Source organism: Pteronotus mesoamericanus, unplaced genomic scaffold (genome assembly GCF_021234165.1).
Source record: "Pteronotus mesoamericanus isolate MK-2021 breed Mesoamerican mustached bat unplaced genomic scaffold, CSHL_Meso_final scaffold_54, whole genome shotgun sequence".
NCBI classification, from domain to species: Eukaryota; Metazoa; Chordata; class Mammalia; order Chiroptera; family Mormoopidae; genus Pteronotus; species Pteronotus mesoamericanus.
Window position 1 is genome coordinate 78,824,495 of NW_026555321.1, and position 16,664 is coordinate 78,841,158.

Here is a 16,664-nt window from a genome sequence, read left to right on the forward strand (position 1 = left end):
ATGTTACTTCAGATTGGATTTCCTCCAGCCACTGAAATGACATCACCAATGGCCTTGGGTTTCATTTCTCTGCCATGGCTTTCCGTGTCAGGTCTATCCTTCAGCTGCTCCAAGGACTCTTCTACTGGTCGCAAATAGTTATAGCAGCTTTGAGCCTCACATCCTTCCACGTCACATCACACTATCCAGAAGAAGAGAGATTCTACCAACAGCTTATCCAGAAGATGAGAAAGTTCCTTTTTTCCTGAGGCTAATGTTGCATCAACTTTCTATGATTCTGAAGCATAATATACCTATCTCTGAGCCAATCCCTGAGGCCAGGGAGACTGGATAGCCAGTAGGCTTAAACCAATCACAGCCAAGTGTTGGAACTGGAGTTTGACAGAGACATTGAGGCTGTCAGTATTGAAGGGAAACAAGAATTAGTGATAGAAAGACAACAAACAGAGAGCCTACTATAACAGTAAATAAGGAATTATCAAACTTCCAAAACATAGAAAGCCCACTGAGATCGAAGATGGAAATAAGAAGAGGGTGAATACAAGCCGTCAGCTATCTCCAGCTTCACAACTGGTTAAAACAGACAAATACATGTTGTCATTTATAACTGAGCACTCTAGTTGGTGAGAACCTATATGCTTTAAAATTGAGTGGCAGAAATACCACATAGACATAGTTTAAAAATTAAATTTAAAATATTTTTTTATATGCTAATATTCAAAGTCCCAGGAAAATAACGATGTACCATAAATAATCATGTTCACTGAGATGTCAGTTGGAGGCAGACAGATCTGAGTTTGCCTTAAAATTACAATACTTTCCCTAGCTGGGATACTCAGTTGGTTGAAATGTCGTCCTAAAAGCCAAAATATCATGAGTTCAAGTTCCAGTTAGGGCATATACCTAGGTTGCAGATTTGGTCCCTGGTCAGGGTTGTATGAGAGGCAACTGATCAATATTTCTCCCCCCACCTCCGCCCTCTATTTTCCTTTCTCTCTAAAACCAGTAAACATGTCCTCAGGTGAGGATTTAAAAAACTAAAATACTTATTATCTGTGTGTCTTACGGCAGGTTATTTTCCCTCCCTAATGTTTATTTTTTTCCAACTGAATAATAAGGATAATAAGGATTTTAATAACATTTATTTCATATAGTTTGTGAGAATTAAAATAAGACCTTGCAAGCAGAGCATATAAATGCCTGGCGAAAAGTAAGTAGGTACTCGGCACATGCTATGATTGGGCCTCGGGTTTTCGCCATTGTCACCAAGGTATTCCAATTAGTGATGGCACCACTGTTTCCTCACACCCACCATGAGGAAAAAGCAGTGCCTCTGTGAGAGGGGTTCTAGGAGAAAACTAGTTTTTCCACAATGTCTGTTTTTTATTTTTTTGTTACTTTTTCTGATTCTTGCTTCTTTATGAACTCTTGAATGGCAAGTTCCTCAAGTACAGGAACATGTTTGGGATTATTCCTGTATCTAAAATAGATCACATTACACAAGGAACAATTTCTCTGATGATAAAATAAAGGAGAATGAAATGGAGAAGGCTCAAAGAAGGTAGAGGAAGTAATCAAACTGCCCACTTCCATAAAATAATCACAGCATTTTTTAAGCAGTTAGTTCATCTCTCTAGTTCCTCTACCATTTATAGTAAAAACCTGATTTTATGTATTTCCTTTTCAGAAAAAAATAAATGCCCTCTCTCTTCCTAAGTGTTTACTATCTTCACAAAGCAATTAAGAAGATCAAAGCAGAGCAGCAATTTGCAAAGTACCTTGAAATTTTGATGAGAAGTATGGTGCATGGACTAGGTAACAGGAACAATGGGAGGAAATGTAAAAGCAGGCAAGACTAAATATGGTGGTGGCCTTTCTACAACAGTGAGATTCACAGTGAATGCCCCTTGTATGTGGTGAGTGTATATGACACATTACCTTGGAAGTCTTCTTCTAAGTGAACTCTCCTATTTAATGACCAATGAAATTTATCTGTTCTTTGATCTCTTACATACAATCTTTGATGCCTTTCAAAGTGGGAAAGGAGGTAACTAACAGACTAATCAGTACTGTACATTAAGATTTGAGAGGGGAGAATCTTTTACTGCATTTTCCTCCCCAACCAAGAATGCCTTGCCTTTTCCTAGGTGAAAAATGTCTAATTTGACTGTAACTATTTTGATCTCAATTGTAATTCTAATAGGAACATTTTTCAGGCCAATTGGAATAGGAAGGTCATCAGACAGGGTTTTTGAATACCCTGAAAACTATGCTGTAATATAATCAATTTCATGCTCTTGCTATAGGCTGAATAATACAGACCATCCATTAATAGTAAGTAGGATATATGAGGGCTGTCCAGAAGAAATCCAGCATTGTTAATATAACGAGAATGGTTTGCACTACGTCGATGTAAGCTGGCAGTCAAGGAGAGTGGACTGGAGTGTGCATGCATGAACGATAAGGACTTCACTGGGCTAGTCAGTAGGGGTTGTTGACGCTGTTGAGTAAGCATGGTACTGTGTGGTCATCGCATTCAAAATGACTGAGTAGAGTAATGAACCTACATCAAATTTTGTGTTAAGCTTGAACATTCCATCATGAAAACCATTCAGACGATTCAGAACGCTGAAGCTATAGGAAACTGGTGATTGGCAACTTCATCAGGACAACGCATCTGCTCATACATCACATCTCATGTGGAGTTTTTTGGTGAAACATCAAATTACCCAGGTGACTCAGCCCTGCTACAGCCCATATTTGGTGCCCTGTGACTTCTGGCTTTTCCCAAAAGTAAAATCACCTTTGAAGGGGAAGAGGTTTCAGACCGTTGATGAGATTCATGAAAATACGATGGGGCAGCTGATGGCGATTAGAAGAACCATGTTAAGTTTCAAGGTGCCTACTTTGAAGGGGACTGAGGCATCATTGTCCTTGTACTGTTTCTTGTATATCTTATCTTCTTCAAAAAATGTCTCTATTTTTCATATTACATGGCTGGACACCTTCTGGACAGACCTCATATTTCTGACACATACATTTAATACCAAGCTGCTAGATGATTTTTGGATGTATTCCTTTTTATGTATCTCTGACATATTTAAAGATGAACCCTAGGAAAAAATATTGTTATACTTCTTATTTCCCCTTTTGTAATACACAAACCTGTATTTCTTTTTTTATTATATTTTATTGATTATGCTATTACAGTTGTCCAGATTTTTCTCCCTTTTCCTCACTCCACTGAGCACCTCCCACAGCCTCAAGCAGTCCCTGCACCATGGTTTATGTCCATGGGTCATGTGTATAAATTCTTTGGGGACTCCATTTCCTATACTGTATTTTATATCCCCATGGCTATTCCATAACTTCCTGTTTGTACTTCTTATTCCTCTTGCCTCTTCACCCATTCTCCCACACACCCCTCCCATCTGCAACCATCAAAATACCCTCTATATCCATGATTCTGTCTCTGTTCTTCTCATTTTTAGTTTGTTTTTTAGATTCATTAGTTGATAGATATGTATTTTTTGCCATTTTACTGTTCATAATTTTTATCTTCTTTTTCTTAAATCCCTTTAACATTTCATATAATAATGGTTTAATGATGATGAACTCCTTTAGTTTTTTCTTGTCTGGGAAGATCTTTATCGGCCCTTCAATTCTAAATGACAACTTTGCTAGATAGAGCAATCTTTGCTCTTAGATCCTCCTGCTTTTCATGACTTGGAATATTTCTTGCCAATCCCTCCTAGCCTGCAAAGTTTCTTTTGAGCAATCAGATGACAGTCTTATGGAACTCACCTGTAGGTAACTATCAGCTATTCTCTTGCTGCTTTTAAAATTCTCTCTTGATCTTTAACGTTTGGCATTTTAATTATGATGTGTCTTAGAGTAGACCTCTTGGCACCCATCTTGTTTGGGACTCTCTGTGCTTCTAGGACTTGCGTGTCTATTTCCTTCACCAAATTAGGAAAATTTTCTTTCATTATTTTTCCAATAAGTTTTCAATTTCTTGTTTTTTCTCTTTTCTTTCTAGCACTCTATCATGCAAATGTTGGAATGCTTAAAGTTGTCACACAGGCTGCTTACACTATCCTCATTTTTTTTTTGTTTGGATTGTTTTTTCTTCTTATTGTTTGATAGGTTGTTTTTGCTTTCTTATGTTCCAAATCATTGATCCGATGCTTGGCTTCATCCACTATTGCTGTTTCTCTGTAAATTGTTTTTTTATTTCAATTAGTGTATCCTTCATTTCTGACTGGATATTTTTAATGCTGCTGAGGTCCTCACTAAGTTCCTCGAGCATCTTTATGTACAGCATTTTGAACTCTACATCTGACAGATTGCTCATCTCCATTTCATTTAGTTTTTTTTTCTGGAGTTTTGATCTGTTCTTTCATTGGGACCATGTTTCTTTGTCTCCTCATTTTGGCCACCTCCCTGTATATGTTTCTATGTATTAGGTAGAGCTGCTTTGACTCCATGTCTTGGTAGTGTGGTCTAATTTAGTTGGTGTCCTGTAAGGTCCAATGACACTGCTTCCCCTATCATCCCAGCTGCATACTCATTGCGCACCCTTTATGTAGGCTGAGTACACCCTCCTCTTGTTGTTGAGCCTTGGTTGCTATTGGCAGATCAATGGGAGGGATTTACCCAGGCCAATCAGTTAGGTTTGACTGTGACCACATAACACCAACCTCCACCCTCCGTGGAGGGTCAGCCGTGCAAGAACAGGGTGATGATATGATCTGATATGATCTGATATGATCTGATATGCTCTTTAGCTGTCCACTGGGTGTTCTGGCCCTGAGGTCTCTTGGGTGGTACAGGCCAAGTTCAGTCCCACCATGTGTTTTGCCTGGGGCCACCCATCATGAGCTATAAAGCAATCTGAGATGGCTGCTACTTGTGCTGGGCTTAGAGACTTCCAGGCAAAGCCAAGCTGTGAATCAAGGCTGGTTGTTGCTAACAATAGACCTGGCACTCCCTGAAGCTAGCTATTGCCTGTTTGAGAGGATTTAGGAAGTTTTGCAGCTTGAGCTAAAACCAGCTATTCATATGGAAAAGCAGCTTGGGTGAGTCTATAAATTGGGTGGGGTGGAGTGTCTGGGGATGTCCAAGGCATGTCAAGCAGTGTTAGCCAGATTGATGGAGTCTCTAATAAGGTGCCAGTTTGCCAGCTCTGCAGCTCTGTGGGAGAAGTGTTCAGAAAAGGGACAATGGCTTCTGCCCACCTTGATTCAGATACTTCTGTTTCTCCCAATATGCTACTGGTGCCCTTAAGCTGCTACACTGGTGCTGGAGCTCCAAGGGAGTGAGTCTGAGTAGGTGAGTCTGTGCGTGGGTTAAGAGAAGCTACAGCAGTTTCTTCCACCAACTCAATCCCTGCTGGTTTTTTCAGCCACTAGTGGTGGAGACTAATCTTCCTACCACTGGAACCCTGACTAGGGGACCCAGTGTGGCACTGGGACTCCTTGCTCCCAAGATATCCCTTGCATATTTTTTTCCACCATACATTGGTGTGGGGCCAGACCATTCCACATCTGCATCCCCACTACTTGTCTGACTGGATCAGATTTCTTTAATTCCATAGTTGTCAGATTTCATTCAGTCTGCTTTCTGATATTCTGAGTGATGGTTGTTCTATATTTTAGTTGTAATTTTGATGTAGTTGTTTGAAGAAGCAAGCCATGTCTGCTTATGCTGCTATCTTGACTGGAAGTCCTCAAACTTCTATTTCAAAGTCATAAACTCAACAGAACATTTCATGGTTGAATTACTAAAATAGATTTATTCTTTATAAAAATGTTTTTCAATAATTAAATTTAATGGTAACAAAAGAACAAGAAGACAAGTTATGTCTTATTCTCAGTATTTTATTGTGAATGTGTTGATTTGTATTGTATTCATGCTTGTATTCATAAAAAACAATTCAAATTTTCAGTATTTTATCAATAAATATGCCCTAGAAAGAGTCATGGATACACTTTTCAAATTACTAAAATTACTATGAAAATATATCAATAATCAGGCATTTTACTTCTTCAGAAATGTTTCTTACATTAAAACAAAACCACTAAAATGTGGGCAAAGTTAGAAGCCAGATTATAAATGTTTATTTTCCATCCTACAAAAATCTTGTAAAATTATTAAAAGGATATTTTAAATTTAAAAAATTACATAGTTATGATGGAAAACAAGAATCAGAAGTTACAAGGCATTCCTGGAGGACAGAAAACAGATGTTAATTGAACATAAACATTAAGAAAAAATGTACACAGTCAAAAATATGCACAGATCAAAGCTACTATAAGCAACGTTTAAGGAAACCAAAAATATTAAGACACAACTCAGCAAGTTAAAAAAAATGGAAGAATAAAAGTAACCAAAATATAGAGAGGGGAAAAAAAACACATTCTAACTAGTATATTGTGAGACATTAAAGATATTATATTCTAAAAAATATTCTTCTGTGAAAACAAATGAAAATAAAAGAGCAAGAAACTGTTCCTAATCCTTGTAATATAATCGCCAGAATTAAAATTTCAGAAAAGTTAAATAATGGAATAAGCATGACTGAAGATTAAATTAGTGAAAAGGTACAAAAATATCTCCAATATAGAACAAAAGACAAAGAAATAGGGGGAAAAAAGGAGAGTAGAGTTAAAAGCATAGAGGACCAATACATAAATATGAAGTGGGAGGGGGGAGAGAGAGAAGGAGGGAGAGATTGGGGAAAGAAAAGAAGAAAGTGAGAGAGAATAAAAAGGGAGAATACTGAGGTAAAAATTGCATTTTCTCAATGTGAAGAGCCATTGAGTGGCAAGAAAATTTAAAAATTTGAAAACACACACATATGCTAATGACATTCACCCAGATACATTCTAGAGAACAATTTAAGACTACAATTAAAAAGTAAATTCTAAATACCTGCCTTAAAGGACAGTAATCAAATTGGCATGAAATTTCTAACCCATATGCTACTGAATGTCAGCAGATTAAAGATCTAAAGAACAGTCAGCTAGAACATAGGCTTTCATAACCAACTCTAGATAGGCAGGGATTTTTGTCTGCTTGGTTCGCTGCTACAATTCCTGCATGAAGAACAGCTCCTGGCACACAGTAAGTCCTCTATTAATATTTGTTGAATGAATAAAATTTAAAAGAAAAAAATGACCTTGAAAATAGAATACTATGGTCCGCTAAACTAGTATTTAAATATAAAATTTTAGATCATGGAAAATCAAGAATAGACAAAAAAAGGAGAAAAAGTAGGAAAAGTAGTAATCAATGAAGAGGAAAGTATGAAATGCAAGAAAAATGGTAAACCAACACAATAGTAAAATATATAGTTAAAAGAGATCTTTCACATAATAAAGGATACAAGAAGACAAGGGAGTCAAGAAACTTAATATCTGACAGAAAAAATGGTAGAAACTCAGGAGGAGATCAACCAATTTAACTATAATCATAGTGTTAAAGCAAATTTAATTACCTGGCTAATAATTAATTCATTGGGATTTAGTTGAAGTTGGTTCTTCCTTCCAATGTCTAGCAGTTAGAGGAGTAAGTTTGAACTGCTGGTGCTAAAAAAGAAACCTATCCAAAGCATGCCATTATTGCTAGTGAAAAATACATACAGCATTATACAATCCTTACTTTGCCTTTCATTTTAACTGAGAGCCTTGATGGGTAGAATAGTCTTGGTTGCAGGACTTTTATTACTTGGAATATTTTATGTAATTCCCTTCTGGCTTATAGTGCTTCTGTTGAGAAATGAGCTGATAACTTTATTGGAGCTCCCTTGTATGTTTGTCCCTTAATGCCTTTAAGATTCTCTTTGTCTTTAAATTTTGCCATTTTAATTGTGATGTGTCTTGGAGAGGGCCTCTTTGGGTTCATCTTGATTTGAATCCTCTGTACTTCCTGGACTTGCATGACTTTTTCCCTCACCAAGTTAGGGAAGTTTTCTGTCATTACTCTTTCAAAAGGCTTTCTATTTACTTTTTAAATGCACTTATATAATTTACAGAGATTCACAGAAATGTTTGGGATGACCTGCATTAATCTGTTCACATCCAAAGCAAAAATGGCACTGCCAGGGACAGGAGGAGGGCACTATGAAGAGGAATCTCACCCCTCACACTCCATGTATTTCTCTGCTACTTATATTTACAAACAGATTGTTTTATTCTAATACTGTGTATGACATAATGAACAGGTGTTCTTAAATCTCGCACACACACACAAGTTACACTCAATTACAAAATTTTATTGTGTTAGCATGGTATAGGGAACAGCAAAATGAAAAGCTTACTTTTCCAATACTATTTTTTCTCCCATTATTGTAAAACATAAATCAAGCAAATAAGTAAATATATGTGTTTTTATTTTTTAAAGTTGTGTTTTCTTTTTTTCAATTATAGTTTACATTCAATATTATTTTGTATTAGTTTCAAGTGTACAGCACAGTGGTTAGACAATCATATACTTTACAAACTGTTCACGCTATATTTCCAGTGTTCACCTGGCACCATACATAATTATTACCTTATTGACTATATTTCCCATGCTGTACTTTACAACCCCAAGACTATTTTGTAATGACCAATCTGTACTGTTGATCCTTTCATCTTTTTCACCTGGTCTCCTAACCCTCCTCCCCTCTGGGAACCATCAGTTTGTTCTCTGTATGTTTTTATTTTCAATACAAAAGTAATTGCAGAGACTTTGATAATTTGTAGAAAACTATTTATCATGTTAGAATAATCACTATTAGCAATCTGAAACTTTTTTTCCCCAGTACTTTCCAATAATATTTTAAATAGTTTTTATAAAATTGTAACAAAAATTAAAACATGCATTTTTACTTTACATAAGAGTATTTATAGCCCTGATCAATGAGGCTTAGTTTGTTGAGTATCACCTAGAAAAGTGGAAGGTCACCATTTCCATTTCCGGTCAGAGAACAAGCCAGGGCACAGATTCAGTCCCCTGCCAGGAACTTATGAGAGGCACTCTATTGATGTTTCTCTCTCTTTTCCCCACTCTCTAAAAATAAAAATAAATAAAATTTTTAAATAAGGGAATATAAGCATCATGTTTAATAATTAGATTATACTCCACTACCAGAATGTACCACAGTTGCTTAGTAATTCCGTTACTATTGAATAATTTTCAATTTTGATTTTGGGGCACTGGAAACTTATCTGCATATAATATTTTCTACATTTTGGAACTGTATCTCAGGACAAATTCCCAGATTAAAATTAGTGTAGTAAACAGTCATGAATATTTTAATGACTTTCAATTTAAATTTCAAAACTGTTTCCCAAAAGAGTTGTATCACTTTGCAATGTCATAATGTTGCACTGTTCCCTGCAAGATCCTTGCACTACACACCTTGCCCACAGCAACATCCAATGAATCCAAGAGGTGGTTAAGTTTATGTCACAACACTTTATGTGTTGTAGCTACATTGAAGTTTATGTATCTTTTTAACCTTTGTTATATTTTCTAATTAGTCATTCTTGACATATGGTAGTGTGCTGATTTTTGTATGTTCATTGATCAATTTGTTAGCACTTTATATTTTTATTTTCAATTGATTTCTTTGATGTTTGAGTAATAAAATATTTTTAACTCCTAAGTGAACAACTTTTTTCTTTGCCAATATTTATACAGTCTACCTTCCACTTCTGTGGGTTCTGAATTCAGAGATTCAACCAACCTCAGATCAAAAAATTATTTGAAAAATATATTACACTATTGCTTATATGTACTGTATAATTAGGCTTATGATGGTTACATCTATACTGAATATATACAAAAATTTTTGTCACATAGTTATTCTCTAAACAATACAGTATAACAACTATGTACATAGTATTTACAATGTATTGGGTTGGCCAAAAAGTCTATTTAGCTTTTTCTGTAAAATAAAAGACACATTTTTCATTTTCACCAATAGTTTTCTTGATTTGGTATTTTGAGTATGTCAGCTATCTCTCACTACTTGTTTCTAGTGGGTAGAGGCCAGGGATGCTGCTAAACATCTTCCAAAACATAAGACAAATCCACAGCAAATAATTATTTGGCCAAAATGTCACTGGTACAAAGAAATTTCACATACCACTTTTGACACATTTGATTAGTCATAGCGCCTTCTCCATACACTGTGCAAATTTTTATTTGTGTTTCAGTTGCATTTTTACCTTTCTTGAAATAATAAAGCATAATACATAGAAGCGCTGCATATTTTTTTTCCATCTTCAATATTAAAAGGGCTGCACAAAAACTCACCAATTTTGATAACTGGTTTTTAAACACATATTGATATGATAGCTGTAACTATACAATCTAACAAAATTGTTTCAAATGAAGCTAAAGACAACTAAGCACTACTAGAACTATCATATGGAAAAAAACTAAACTTTTTGGCCAACCTAATAGTAAGTATGATAAGTAATCTAGAAATTATTTAAAATATACAGGAGGACTTACATAGGTTGTATGCAAATACTACATCATTTTACAGAAGGGACGTGGGTACCCACAGATGTTAATATCTGAGAGGGTCCTGGAACCAATCCCCTGTGGATACTGAGAGACAACTGTACACTTATCTCTGTCCCATCTCTTATTATAGAAGGCAGAACTTCCAAGCTACTGTTTAAATAAAAATGGTAACAGTCATCCTTTATTAGATCCTAAGTTTAATGGTCTCTATAGACTGTTCTACTTTAATCTTCACTTGTTTAAGGAGATACACTTCTGTTCTTTCTCTGTTATCTTTCCCAGGGTGGGTGTTGAGTTTCAGAAGCTAATGTCTCAAAATTTATAAACATGATTCTTTGTTTTGCTTTGACTCAATCATCATTATAGTCTTCTTTCACCATATTATAGAAGGTTTTGCTTTTGGATTTTAAAATGCAGTGGAATCAAAATTGCTAATAACTTCTGTTGGTGTTCCCTATATGTATTTGTGCATTAACATTATGTATTCTTGTAGAATAAAAATGTCATTTTTATCTTTTTCCACATTATGAAACAGTTTTTACAGAATGGGAGTTATTTTCCCCCTAAATGCTTGAAATAATTTAGCAAGAAAATTATCTGTGTCCAAAACTTTTTAAACAATAAAGCCTCGCTAATTTGGCTTCACCCATGATTACTGGTCTATTCAGAGATAAATGAAAAAGAAAATAAAATTTAAAAACAATAGACAAAAATAATAAACAATATCAAACATTGTTTCTTTGAAAAGATTGAAAAATTTGACAAATCTTTAGCTGGACTAAGAAAATAAGAGACAAGATGCAAGTAATTAAAATCAGAAATTAAAGTAAAAACTTTAATAAAGGATAATAAGAGAATAAAATAAGGGATTGTATGCCAACAAATTAGACAACCTAGAAGAAATAAAATTTCTAAAAGCATACAAATTACCTTAACTGACTCAAAAAGAAATTTAAAAAAATCTAAATATACTTATAACAAGAGATTAAGTCAGTAATCAAAAACCTTACAACAAAGTCTAAGATCATGTGGCTTCACTGGAATTTTACATTTAAGGAATAAAATCTAATCCTTTTCTAACTTTTTCAAAAAAGTAGAAGACAAAAAATAACACTTTCTAATTGATTCTGTGGGGTCAGGATTACCTTGATACCAAAGTCAGACAAAGACATCATAAGAAACGAAAACCACAGACCAAATATTTTTCATGAATATGGAGAGAAAACTCCTCAACAAAATAGTAGCAAACTGAATTAAACAGCATATTAAAAGGATTATACAACATGATGAAGCAGGATTTATCCCAGGCATGTAAGGTGGTCCAACATAAAAAAAGTATTCAATATAACACACCAACTTAATGAAACCAAGAGGGGGAAAAAGATATGATCCCCTCAACTGATGCAGAAAAACATTTGCCTAAATCCTACACCATTTTATAATACAAATACTTTAAAAACTAGCAGTAGGAAGAAAGCTCCTGATATGATTAAGGACATTTATGAAAACCATAACTAACATTATACTTGATGGTGAAAGCCTGGTAGCTTTCCCCCGTAGGACAAACATGTGCACTTTCACCCCGGCTATACTCCATTTTCCTGGAAGTTCTAACCAGAGAAATTAGGCAAAAAAAGGAAATAAAAGGCACTGATTGGAAAGGAGGAAATAATACTATTTTTAATCACAGGTTGCATCTTCTATGTATAGAAAATCCTAACATTCACAAAAAAACAAGAGCTTATAAATTCAACAGCAAAGATGCTGGCTACAAGATCATTAAAAGATTAGTTATTTCAGAAGGAAATTTAAAAATAATTTTATATACAAAAGTACCCCCAAAAAGTCTTTAAAAATTAACCAAGGAGGCGAAAGATTTGTATACTGAAAAAAATGACAAGTTATGAAATATAGAAGATTTTTTTTACTTTATTAAAATACTGAGTTTATTTCACATGCATATTTTTGTCTCCCCACCATTCCCATTTGTCTGACCACCACTACTACTATGTCCTATCATAATATTCCATACATACTTAAAACCAAGCAAAAGGTGGAGCTCCATCTTTAAAAATTAAACAGGCATTTTGGACAACACATTCTTGGCACTGGAACCTGGACAACATTTATCAGACAGGGTAGGGAAAGTTCTCACTCTGCATTATAAAAAGGACAGCCAGATATCAACTGCTACAGAAATGAAATAAGACGGAAAATTTTAACAAACTGTTTAAACTATTTTCTTAAAAGAGACTTCCTCCACTGCCAGAGATCTCGAATAGCTTAGGTCATGTCTTGAGAAAACTCAAGTAACCTCCTAGTCAGTCATCCGGAAGCAATTCTTCACATAATTGATGAACTTGGCTTCCACTTTGAGAAGTGAGTCACCTTTTTCTATACTTGCTTTCATTTTTGCTTTAATGTCTTCTACAGAACTAAGTCCTTTTGGTGTTTTAGGGTTTCTTCCTGTTTTTTGAAGGATTCTTGACCTTTATTTTTTAAATATATTTTATTGATTATGCTACTACAGTTGTCCCAGTTTTTTTTTAATTTATTTACTTTTTAAATATATTTGTCTCTGCCTCCCCCCCACCACTTTCCCTTGCCCCCTCCCTCCTTCCCTCCCTCAGCTCTTCCCCTTTGGTTTTGTCCATGAGTCCTTGCTATATGTTCCTTGACTTTCCCCTTCCCTTCCTTTTCCCCGCCCCACCCTCCCTCCTTCCCTCTTGTCTCTGTTGGTTTTTTTTTCCTTTCAGTGTTGCTGGTTCTCTAGCCTTGATCTTCTTCTTCTCCTCCTAGTATCTCTATTATGCACATATTATTGTGTTTCAGGTTGCCTTGCATTTCCCTAAATGCCTCTTCATTCTTTTGGAGTCTTTTTTCCATTTCTTTTTCTTTCTGGGAGCTTTTTTCTACCTTGTCCTCCATCTCACTGATTTGATCCTCGGCTTCATCCAGCCTGCTTTGGATTCCTTCTACTGTGTTCTTCAATTCAGAAATGGTATTCTTCATATCCTCTTGTGTCTTCTTGATAGTTTCTATGTCCTTTTCCAGGCTGATATAGTTTGCTGTAAGATCCTGATAGTTTCTCTGCAGTTTCTCATAGTTCTCTTTGAGCTGGCTGAGCTCATTGAGCTTCCTTAGAACCATTGTTTTGAATTCCATATCTGATAGTTCCCTTGCCTCTATTTCATTTAGTTCTTTCTGTGGGGAGTCCCCTTTTCCACTCATTTGAGGGGAACTTCTTTTTCTTCCCATTTTTGTCAGAGTCTGTTAAGTATTTTTGTCCTTTACTTTTCTTTCTGGGCTTGCCTCTGATGATGTCAGTTGTTGACCCTATAGGGCCTTGGGTTGTTTGTTTGAGCCTTTCAAGAGTCTAATGCCTGTGTCTGACTCCTGCTTGGAGCAGCTCTGTGACCCCTTCAGTCAGGGCTGGGCTATTTTTTGGGAACTCTCTGCGCTCTCACGAGGGCTCCTTGAAGGCGTTCCCAGCGCGGCAGGGTCCCCCACCTGCCTGGGCTCGCATGTGCTTGCCCCAGACCAAGGGGCTTATTCACGACCTCCCGTACTCATCTGGCCTCCCTGGCATGCGAGCTTTGCGGCACTGGTCCGTTTAGGGTCTTCTATTGTGTGTTTTCCCAGCTTTTGGCTCTTTGGGTGCGTTGCTTGCCCTCGCCAAATGGGGACTACAGAAATGGGAGGAAATCAGCTCTAGGACTCTCCGGTTAATCCTGTTTCTGGTCTCTCCTCCAGGGACTCTGGGCAGCTCTACTTATTTTGTGGGCCGCTCCACAAGCACGGCGGGCAGGTCAATTTACGCCTGCCCTTGCTGCTCTGCGCACTCCCTCTCAGGCAGTATGGGTACCAGTCTGTGTGAGGCCTTGCCAGCCGGTGCAAGCATTCGCCAGCCCGCGGGGGTCACACACACGCTCACCAACCCTCACCGGTCACTCAGCGCAAGTGTGCGTGCCTGCTCTGGGTGTTTTGGGGGTGTCTATGTGTGCTTTTCAGCTTTTGGCTTTTTGGGGGTGTGGCCTCTTCCCGCGCAATGGAGACTACGGCAAGGAGAAGGAGTCGGGACTCCCTGGTTCCTCCTCCCGTTCTTTCCCCAATGCCTCCGTTTCTAGTCTCCCCTCAGGGGCCTCTGGGCAGTTCTGTGACCCCTTCGGCCAAGGATCCAATCCCTGTGTGGACTGCGTTTCAATCACAGGCAGTCTGGTTCATGCGCGCCCCGCTTCTGCCTCTTTGGGGTCGCGCCTTTCCAGCCCACAATGGAGACTACCGAACGGGGAGGGAGTCGGGACTCCCCGGTTCCTCCTCCCGTTCTTTCCCCAACGCCTCCGTCTCCAGTCTCTCCGGATTCTTGACCTTTTGAAATTGGTGTTGATGGTTTTGAGTCTTTTCCATTCTGGTTTGATTTTTGCACATTTTTGGCTAGGGTATCTCATATAGCTTTCCTTACTGGAGCTTTTTCTTCAGCTTTCTCATCCTCAAAATCATCATCATCATCCTCATCCTCATTGTCATCTTCATCTTCTTCATCAGCAGCAAGTTTCACTTTTTTCTGTGGAACTTTGCTACCACTTCCAGGGACAGAATGCTTCCCAGACATACTTAGGAGTTTCACATCCTCCTCCTCTTCATCTTCTGACTCTGCATCTTCCTCCACAGCTACTAAGTGCTGTCCGCTAATATGCACAGGCCTTGAACCACACTTCAACCCTAAGACCACAGGTGGTGTTATTTCAAAGCCACCAAGGGAAACCATTGGCTGTACAGACATTTTCAAAGTTGCCAGTGTTACTTTAATTGGACTACCTTCATAATTCATTGCCTCTCCTTAAACAATGTGCAATTTATCCTTTGCATGAGCCCCTAAACTGACCGTTCATAAAGATAATTGGTGCTCATTTTCACCATTATCTACCTTAAAGTGATAATCTTTGTCGGCTTTGAGCTCACAACAGAAAAGATAGTTCTGGGGCCTCAGAGGGCTCATATCCATGTCCATCGAATCTTCCATGGGGTGGTAGCACGCACTTGGGTGGAAGAGAAGGCAGATGGAGGTGAACAACTTCTGTTCCGCAGAACAGACACACAGGACAGAATTGCACCAGATCTTAATAAATGGTAAGACATCCCATGTCCAAAGATTGGAAGACAGTATTGGGAAAATGCCAATATTCCTCAAAGTGGTCCACACATTCAATAAAACACCTATCAAAATTCCAATATCGATTTTTTTTTAAGAAATCAAAAAGTTGAGCCTCAAATGTATTTGGAATTGCAAGGGGCCCCAAATAGCCAAAATAATATTGGAAAAGAAGAACAAAGTTGGAGGGCTCACACATCTCGTTTCAAAATAGTTAAGGTACAATTTTGTAAGGTACAATAGTTAAAACAGTGGGATTTGGGCATAAAGTAAACATGTAGACCAATATAATAGAATTAAGAGTCCAGGAAAAAAAACTCATACATATTTGGTCAATTGATTTTTGGTAAAATTTCCCAGAACATTTTTACCAATGCATAAATAATAGTTACTTCAACAGGTGTGCAACCAGTTGGTCATGACTGCACAACACTGAATGCGGCAAATGCCATTACATTGTTCACTTTAAAATAGTTAATTTTATGTTATATAAATTTCAGCTCAAGTAAGGGGGGAAAAAGGTTTTCCTGAACAATGAGAGTTCTCAGTACTGAAAACATATGGCAACCAGACAATTACATACAGAAAAATGAAATTGTACCCTAAGCTCACACCATATAAAAAGTTAACTTAAAAATCGATCAACAACCTAAGTATAAATGCTAAGACTATAAAATTCTTAGAGGAAAACAAAGATAAATCTTCATGACCTTGGATACAACAATGGATTCTAAGATATAGCATCAAAAGCATGAGCAACAAAAGAAAAAAATAAACTAGTCTTCATCAAAATTAAGACGTCTTGTGGATTGAAAGATATTGTTGCAAGAAAGTGAAAATACAACCCACAGAATGGGAGAAAACATTTGCAAATCATATATCAGGTAAGAATCTAGTATCCAGAATATATAAAGAACTCATATAACTCAACAACAAAGAAGACAACTCAGTTTTTAGAAAGTGAAACAATTTGAAGATATTTATCCAAAGA

The 16,664-nt window shown here is 36.9% G+C and overlaps 1 pseudogene; it reads right to left on the reverse strand.

Annotated features, from left to right (window-relative positions):
* Positions 1-12,628: 12,628 nt before the first annotated feature.
* On the reverse strand, positions 12,629-15,564 carry LOC129087867 (nucleophosmin-like; annotated as a pseudogene).
* Between the last annotated feature and the right edge of the window lie 1,100 nt (positions 15,565-16,664).